Source organism: Convolutriloba macropyga, unplaced genomic scaffold (genome assembly GCF_964194025.1).
Source record: "Convolutriloba macropyga unplaced genomic scaffold, txConMacr16.3 SCAFFOLD_1428, whole genome shotgun sequence".
NCBI classification, from domain to species: Eukaryota; Metazoa; Xenacoelomorpha; order Acoela; family Convolutidae; genus Convolutriloba; species Convolutriloba macropyga.
The window spans coordinates 10,001-18,517 of NW_027453251.1; the positions used below are offsets into that span (position 1 = coordinate 10,001).

Genomic DNA, 8,517 nt, shown 5'->3' on the forward strand with positions numbered 1-8,517 from the left:
CAAGATCCCATGACCCCCACACTGTCGCACAGTCTTGAGTCCAGCCCCATCTACTGTGGTGTGCAACCTGTCTCCCTGTCTGATTCTGAGCTCTGCTATGCTATGTGGGGTCACACTGTCAACGGTAGGCCTTGCTGCTTCTATGCTTTCCAGCAACTTCTTGAAGAACACTGTCTGGGTGAGGGCTGCCACTGCTGGGTCCTCGTCTCTCATTAGTCTCGTCAGTCTGGATTCCTGCATCAGTGGTACCCTCTTCTGCAGCTCAGGTATGCCCAGTCCTCCATCGTCAACGTCTGCATGGAACATTTCCTTTGGGGTGTCTTTGGGCCATCTTAGGAACTGCCTCACCGTCCTCCTGATGACCCTGTCAATGCCTCCCAGGACCTGCTTCGTTGTCTTTGCAAGGACTAGCTGATGGTACACACTGGGTATGCAGTAGGTCTTGAGTATCCAGATTCGTTGCTGTGGTTTCAGGGGGGCTCTTCTCAGGTCATCTAGCTTCTTCTCCAGCTTCTTGATGGTGTTTGTCCTCGTACCATATGCCCCTGTCTCAATGCCCAGGTACTTGTAGAAGGACTCTGCTGTCATCACGGGGAGACCTCCTGCCCTGCTGCTGAACACTGTGTTAGGGTTTATCACTATCTGTCGGTCCCTTGGCACTGTGTCCACATCTAGGGTTGCACACTTCTTGGCATTGAGAGAGAGACCACATCTTTCCAGCCCTGTCTCCAGTCTGTTGATAGAGTCCTGAAGCCCTGTCTGCGTCTGAGCTAGCAACACAACGTCATCGGCAAAGGCGAGGTGATTCAGCTTTTCTGAGCCCATCTGGATTCCAGTCGTTTGGGGTAGAGTCTTCAGCACCCTGTTCATCACAAGGTTGAATAGGATTGGGGAGATGGGATCCCCCTGTCTGACCCCCTTGGATGGCTTCACCAAGCGTCTTGCTCCGTCGATCTCCAGAGTTGTGCCCTGTCTCTTGTAGCCCTTCATGATGTATCTGAGGATCTTGGGGTCTATGCCTGCTTCTAGTGCTGCTTCTGCCAGGGCCTTGTGGGTCACACTGTCAAAGGCCTTCTTCACATCTATGAAGGCCAGTTTGAGTCCCCGTCTCTGTGTCTTTGCCTCACTGATAATGCCCTGCAGCAGAAGAGAGTTGGTTGCCGTCCCATCTACCCTCTTGAAGCCCTTCTGTCTGATATTGTCGTCTAGGTCCTCAAGTCGTGCAGCTAAGCACTTGTGGAACACCCTGGCCAGTACACTTGCCACTGTGATGGGTCTGAAGTCCATTGGTTCCTGAGACCCTGCCACTTTGGGGATGAACACTGTTCTTCCACTAAGGAGCCACTCGGGTAGATGTTCAGCCAGCAGCCAGAGATTGAAGTGGGAGACCAACTTCTTGAAGGGGATGCAAGTCACCGTCTTCCTGCTCACCCTGTCTGGTCCAGAAGCTGTCTGTCCCATGGTCTGCACACACTTGGCCACTTCTTCGATGGTGATTGGAGTGACCCAACCCTGACCGCTGATTGTGCTTAGGTCTATTGTCTCTGCTTCCGTCTCAAGGAGCTGCTGCCAAGCATCAAGAAACCCTGTCTTGTCGGTGATGGGGTTGTGCTCACCAAACTTCTCCCATGACCCATCCATCACTGATGCCGCTGCCTTAGCCCTGTCACGTCTGTAAAGAGCCTGCAGTCTTGCATACTGGTGCCGTCTCATGCCCTTCTTGGATCGTCTAGGATGTTTGTGAGCCCTCTGTCCCCCATTCTTCCCTGGTTCTTGTGCAAGGGTTTGTAGCCACATCTGTCCATTGCCACAAACTGTTGGTTCTTTCTCAAGCCCTTGAATGCCTCAGCGGATCGATGGGGGAACAGTCTTGCCAGTTGCTCATTCTCTTGCTTCTGGGATGCAGGATCAAGGCCCCTCATCGCGTCTCTGACCAGAGCCATTTCCTCAAGAGTCCACCTTGCATTAGATCTGCCTGTCTTCTGGGCCTGCATCTGGTGGTATGTATCTGGGTGCCTGCTTTTGGTGTGAAGTGAGAGACCAGTCTGTCCTTTGAAGGGTCCAGCACCACAGATTGAGCAGCACCAGTTGGGGGCTGTTGCTTGGCCACTCACGGGTTCCTGGGTGGGAGCCCTGCCCGCATGTGCTCCCTGTGATGCTTTCGTCTGTGATGCCCCTGACTTGTGACTTCTGGTCTTGTGCTGCTTCAGGCCGAGCTCACTCCTGAACGGACCCTGTCCGCAGATGTCGCAGGTCCACTTGGAGGCCACGTCTCCACAACTACTGGTGCTCACACTGTCTTGTCTGGCTGAGGCCAGATCTTTCTCATTGATTGTCTTCATCGTTGGGACTACTGTACCGAGGTACAGACTTTGGTTTTACCCAAAGTGGTTGGCGAACTTTTAAGGTGGTCAGCACACTTCACCGGACAGCCTTTGTTCTGGTATGACTCCGAAACCGTGGTTTTTAGTGGTTCGCCTTCCACGGACAGTCTTTGTTTTGGTGTGACTCCGAAACCGTGGTTTTAGTGGTTTGCCTTCCACGGACAGTCTTTGTTTTGGTATGACTCCGAAACCGTGGTTTGTTGAGTGGTTTTCCTTCCACTGGGCAAGTTTTTAAGGTTTGTCCATTCCGGGGACTATTGATGGTGTGCTTAGCTCAGCCACGAATGGCAGTTTCCAGCGAGACCTCGTGGAGGTTGCACACAGTCAACTAATCATCACTAAGAGAGTCATAGTTACTCCCGCCGTTTACCCGCGCTTATTTGAATTTCTTCACTTTGACATTCAGAGCACTGGGCAGAAATCACATTGCGTCAACACCGTTTCACCAGCCATCGCAATGCTTTGTTTTAATTAAACAGTCGGATTCCCCTTGTCCGAACCAGTTCAGAGTTCGAGTGTTTTTTGTGCAACAGAATAGACCTAAAGCATATCAGCTAGCAGTCAAACCAAACGCCAACAACCCGAAGGCCATCGCACGCTTTAGCAGACCGAAGCGTCAAACTAAAGGCTTGTTACACCCACTCCTCAGAGCCAATCCTTCTTCCGAAGGTACGGATCTATTTTGCCGACTTCCCTTATCTACACTGTTCCAAGACCAGAGGCTTTTCACCTTGGGGACCTGATGCGGTAATCGGTACGATTCACTCTCCTGACATCTGCTAAGCCAAACTTTTATGTGCCACCAGGAACAATTGGGACACAGCAAATGCTGCTGTGCTCTTGCACGCTTCGAGCCTTATCTCTGATTGAATCAATTCCAAGGACTCTACAACGTGTTATAAAGAAAAGATAACTCTTCCCCAAGGTCCCAATGACAAAGTTCGACCTCAATGACGTTGCCGTCTCAATGCCAGGAGAGTAAGTTCGGGAATTTTAACCCGATGCTCTTTCGAGACTCAGCAGTTTTCAAGAAACCACTATTCAAGACTTTGGCATTAGCCTGTCTTTTAGAATCGACTAACTCATGTGCAAACGCTGTTCACATGAAAGCCTTTCCCGCTTCAGTCCTCAAAGTTCTCATTTGAGTACTTGCTACTTCCACCAAGATCTGCTCCATTGATCGCTTCGCGCATACACTTGCGTGCATACTTTAGCGCAATCAATGTGTCCTCCTACACATGAATATCATTTTTGAGCTGGTGAGGCTCTTTTTCTCTAATCTAACTTGCGTTAGATATTGATATTCATGGTTGGGTATAGGCCACGAGCTCTAGTGCCATCCATTTTCAGGGCTGATTGATTCGGCAGGTGAGTTGTTACACACTCCTTAGCGGATTTCAACTTCCATGACCACCGTCCTGCTGTCAGTATCAATCAACACCTTTTGTGGTGACTCATGAGCAAGTAGTTAGGCGCCTTAACCCAACTTTTGGTTCATCCCACATCGCCGGTTCTGCTTACCAAAAGCGGCCCACAAAAAGCTTGCATTCATAGTCCAAGTGCAATTAAGTCACAAGGACATCTCACCGATTTATAGTTTGAGAATAGGTGAAGGAAAAATTTTCCCCCATTCCTCTAATCATTCGCTTTAACCGATGAAATTGCTTTGCGAAGATTTTTCAATCTTGCTCAAGCTTTTGCTATCCTGAGGGAAACTTCGGAGGAAACCAGCTACTAGATGGTTCGATTAGTCTTTCGCCCCTATGCTCAGGTCAGACGATCGATTTGCACGTCAGAACCGCTTCGGGCTTCCACCATGGTTTCCCGTGGCTTCGCCCTGCCCAAGCATAGATCACCATCTTTCGGGTCGTGTGCTACTTGCTCTGGATCAGTCATGCAATAAGAGCAAAACCGTCCGTGGTTGCGGGACACCGAATCGGCGCCCTCACCACACAAAGTAGTGCAATTCATAAAAATTACACTGTTCACTTTCATTTCGCGTGTGCGCTTTCAATGAGCGACAACACTTGCAAGCAACTCACACTCCTTGGTCCGTGTTTCAAGACGGGCTGTAGAGAGCATTGAATAGGAAGTTGAGGTCAGACAGGCAATCAAGATCAATTTATCTCATTTTGTTTAGAATCAACAAGAAGAATTCCGAGGAAAACTTCTGCTCGATTCATTAACAAGATTTGCCAAAAGACGACAACTACACTACTCGGTAGCCGAGAATATAATATCAAGGCATTGAGTATGGTAACGCTCACTCCAGTTCCCCTTCAACAGTTTCACGTACTTTTCACTCTCTCTTCAGAGTGCTTTTCAACTTTCCCTCACGGTACTTGTTTACTATCGGTCTCGCTTTATAATTAGCTTTTGGAGAGACATATCTCCAGCTTCGAGTTGCACTTTCAAACAACTCTACTCATAGGAATGAGCCATTATGACTGGTATCGAAAATGACCTTTACAGGATTTTCACCTTCTTTGATGCTACTTTCCAGTAGACATCAGGACAAATTCACCAGTCTAGCATCAAACCATACCGGACACCGAGAAATGTTGCCATTTCTCTTCCCGATGAGCTTTTCCCTGTTCATTCGCCATTACTAAGGGATTCTCAGTTGATTTCTTTTCCTCCCCTTACTGATATGCTTAAGTTAAGGGGGTTCTCTCGCCCAATTCAGGTTATGTAGTTGATTGTCTCTTAATTGGTTCACTGACCAATATGAGACAGAAACCGATTCAGCAGTTTTGTTCGCTACTACTATCAAACACAGGTCGAAGTTTCCATTCAGTCATTAATTCCAACTTTCAAATGTTGTTGTTTCAGCTTTCGCTTACTAGAAGCAACATAATACTCGCTGCAATACAGACCTCGGGAAACCCTCACCGTGAATAAGGTTCACTCACATATTTCACTACATTTTGCGTGGGATTGGAGAGATGAGGCTACTCGTTCTTGCTCAGTACTAGGCTGAAAATTAACGAAACTTCGTTACAAACGTTCACATGTTGATGTTTCCGCTTTCGCGTACTCGAAACAACATAATACTAGTCTTTGTAATTTAGTTTCATAATTTCAACTGTTCTCATGCAGAATTTTTGCTCATTCTTATCCCAAATTTTGACCTGGCTACTAGTTACACTCCTTGTACTTATTGCAAAATGACCACAAATTTCAACAGCTTTCACATGTTGCTGTTTCGGCTTTCGCTTACTACAGTCAACATAATACTCGTTGCAAAATAAGTGCTCGGCATCTGCAATTTTCCAAAGACGAAGTTTCGCCAGTTCAATTTTCGCTCGCCAATTATGGCTACTAATTCACACGGTACTGAGCTCAACAACATTAAATTTGTTCAGCAAGACTTTCACATGTTGATGTTTTGGCTTTCGCCTACTAGAAGCAACATAATACTCGTCTTGTTAGCTCATTCAATGAGAATAGCTTTTCCCGTTGAGAATTTTTGCCTTCAATTGGCGTTGTAGTGAGTTTGGCTACTCAGATCACCAAATACTTGTGACAATTCGAACCAGAAATGTTTTCAATTTTCACATGCTGATGTTTCGGATTCAACCTACTAGAAGCAGCATAATACTTGTATTCAACAATTTCTGTATCAAATCCCAGTTTTCTCTGGTGCATCTTTGCCAAACTATTCCAAACTGCCTGAGTCTGAATACCAATTACAGGTACTAGTAAATGCACGTTACTAAGGACTATATAGTTCTAGGTTACTGTACACAACGACGTTCACATGTTGATGTTTCAGCTGCCGCTTACTAGAAACAACATAATACTTATCGTGCATACCTTTCCATAACTTGTCCTTTTCAGATGCATTAGTTTCCCTTTGTCTTGGCTTCTACAGTCAGACTGGCTACTAGTAACAGCACAGTACTAATCACATATCGTTCTACAGTTTGCAGACAACTTTCACATGTTGATGTTTCAGCTTTCGCCTACTAGAAACAACATAATACTCGCTGTATACATTTGTAGTTCTCTATGTAACTTTCATGTGAAGAAGTTTCGCCAGTCTTTTTGACTGTCTCAAATCTGAGTCATGCTTAGGCTACTAGTTGCTTCATAGTACTTATCGCCTCGAGATCATTGAACAAAACTTGATTTTCACATGTTGCTGTTTCAGCTTCCGCTTACTAGAAACAACATAATACTAGTCTCATTAAGTTCCGTCTCTTTGCAATTTTCTTATGAAGAAAATTCGCCATCACAATGACTCCAGCAGTTCTTGATCAAGGAATGCAATCATTGATCAGAATGCTATTATTTGAATCGGTTCTGCTTTAAGTGTTCCAATTTTATTGGAAGCACCAACAATAGAACATCAATGTGTTCAATCGAGAGTTATATAACCCTGAATCGGACGCAGTCAACAGCCGAAGCCGAGACCGCCTTTTGCGTTAGAGAGGTCGGTAAACAAATCTTGCGATTCATACCGAATTAACACATATAGCTGTGCTCCTCTTCGTAAAGCGAGCCAAGTGATCCCCTGTTGAAGGATGTATTTGGACCAATCTAGTAGCATTTGGTTTCCAACAAGCTCTCCCAAGTTAGCTTACTTATTGGGCTTTTCAACCAATTCGGTTGGCTACAAGCATCATCAAAGTACTAGCCACAGTTTGATCGCAAAATTCTACGACTTTCACATGTTGATGTTTCGGCTTGCGCTTAGCCTACTATAAGCAACATAATACTAGTCATATCATAGAGCGTGATCAGCTTGTGACGTTCTCATGATGAAGTTTCACCAACAGTGTCTCACTTCGAGCTTAAATCCAGCTACTAGTAACTACACAGTACTGACTGCAACGATAACTTTTATCTATACCTTTCACATGCTGCGCTTTCGGCCAGGGCCTACTAACGTCAACATAATACTCGATATAAACTTTTGTTCATGATGCAGCTTCCCCATGCAGAAGTTTCGCCTTCAAATGCTCTCTTGGCCATATGACGTAAGAAAAGGTTACTAGTAACATCACAGTACTAGCCACAGTTTGATTGCAAAATTCTACGACTTTCACATGTTGATGTTTCGGCTTGCGCTTAGCCTACTAGAAGCAACATAATACTAGTCATATCATAGAGCGTGATCAGCTTGTGACGTTCTCATGATGAAGTTTCACCAACAGTGTCTCATTTCGAGCTTAAATCCAGCTACTAGTAACTACACAGTACTGACTGCAACGCTAACTTTTATCTATACCTTTCACATGCTGCGCTTTCGGCCAGGGCCTACTAACGTCAACATAATACTCGATATAAACTTTTGTTCATGATGCAGCTTCCCCATGCAGAAGTTTCGCCTTCAAATGCTCTCTTGGCCATATGACGTAACACAAGGTTACTAGTAACATCACAGTACTAGCCACAATTTGATCGCAAAATTCTACGACTTTCACATGTTGATGTTTCGGCTTGCGCTTAGCCTACTAGAAGCAACATAATACTAGTCATATCATGGAGCGTGATCAGCTTGTGACGTTCTCATGATGAAGTTTCACCAACAGTGTCTCATTTCGAGCTTAAATCCAGCTACTAGTAACTACACAGTACTGACTGCAACGATAACTTTTATCTATACCTTTCACATGCTGCGCTTTCGGCCATGGCCTACTAATGTCAACATAATACTCGATATAAACTTTTGTTCATGATGCAGCTTCCCCATGCAGAAGTTTCGCCTTCAAATGCTCTCTTGGCCATATGACGTAACACAAGGTTACTAGTAACATCACAGTACTAGCCACAATTTGATCGCAAAATTCTACGACTTTCACATGTTGATGTTTCGGCTTGCGCTTAGCCTACTAGAAGCAACATAATACTAGTCATATCATAGAGCTTGATCAGCTTGTGACATTCTCATGATGAAGTTTCACCAACAGTGTCTCATTTTGAGCTTAAATCCAGCTACTAGTAACTACACAGTACTGACTGCAACAATAACTTTTATCTATACCTTTCACATGCTGCGTTTTCGGCCAAGGCCTACTAACGTCAACATAATACTCGATATAAAATTTTGATCATGATGCAGCTTTCCCATGCAGAAGTTTCGCCTTCAAATGCTCTCTTGGCCATATGACGGAACACCAGGTTACTA

General features: G+C 45.3%; 2 pseudogenes; both read right to left on the bottom strand.

Moving 5' to 3' along the window:
• Positions 1–5,075, bottom strand: part of LOC142358159 (large subunit ribosomal RNA) — a 7,111-nt pseudogene extending 2,036 nt beyond the window's left edge.
• A 1,685-nt stretch (positions 5,076–6,760) lies between these two features.
• On the bottom strand, positions 6,761–6,912 carry LOC142358158 (5.8S ribosomal RNA; annotated as a pseudogene).
• Between the last annotated feature and the right edge of the window lie 1,605 nt (positions 6,913–8,517).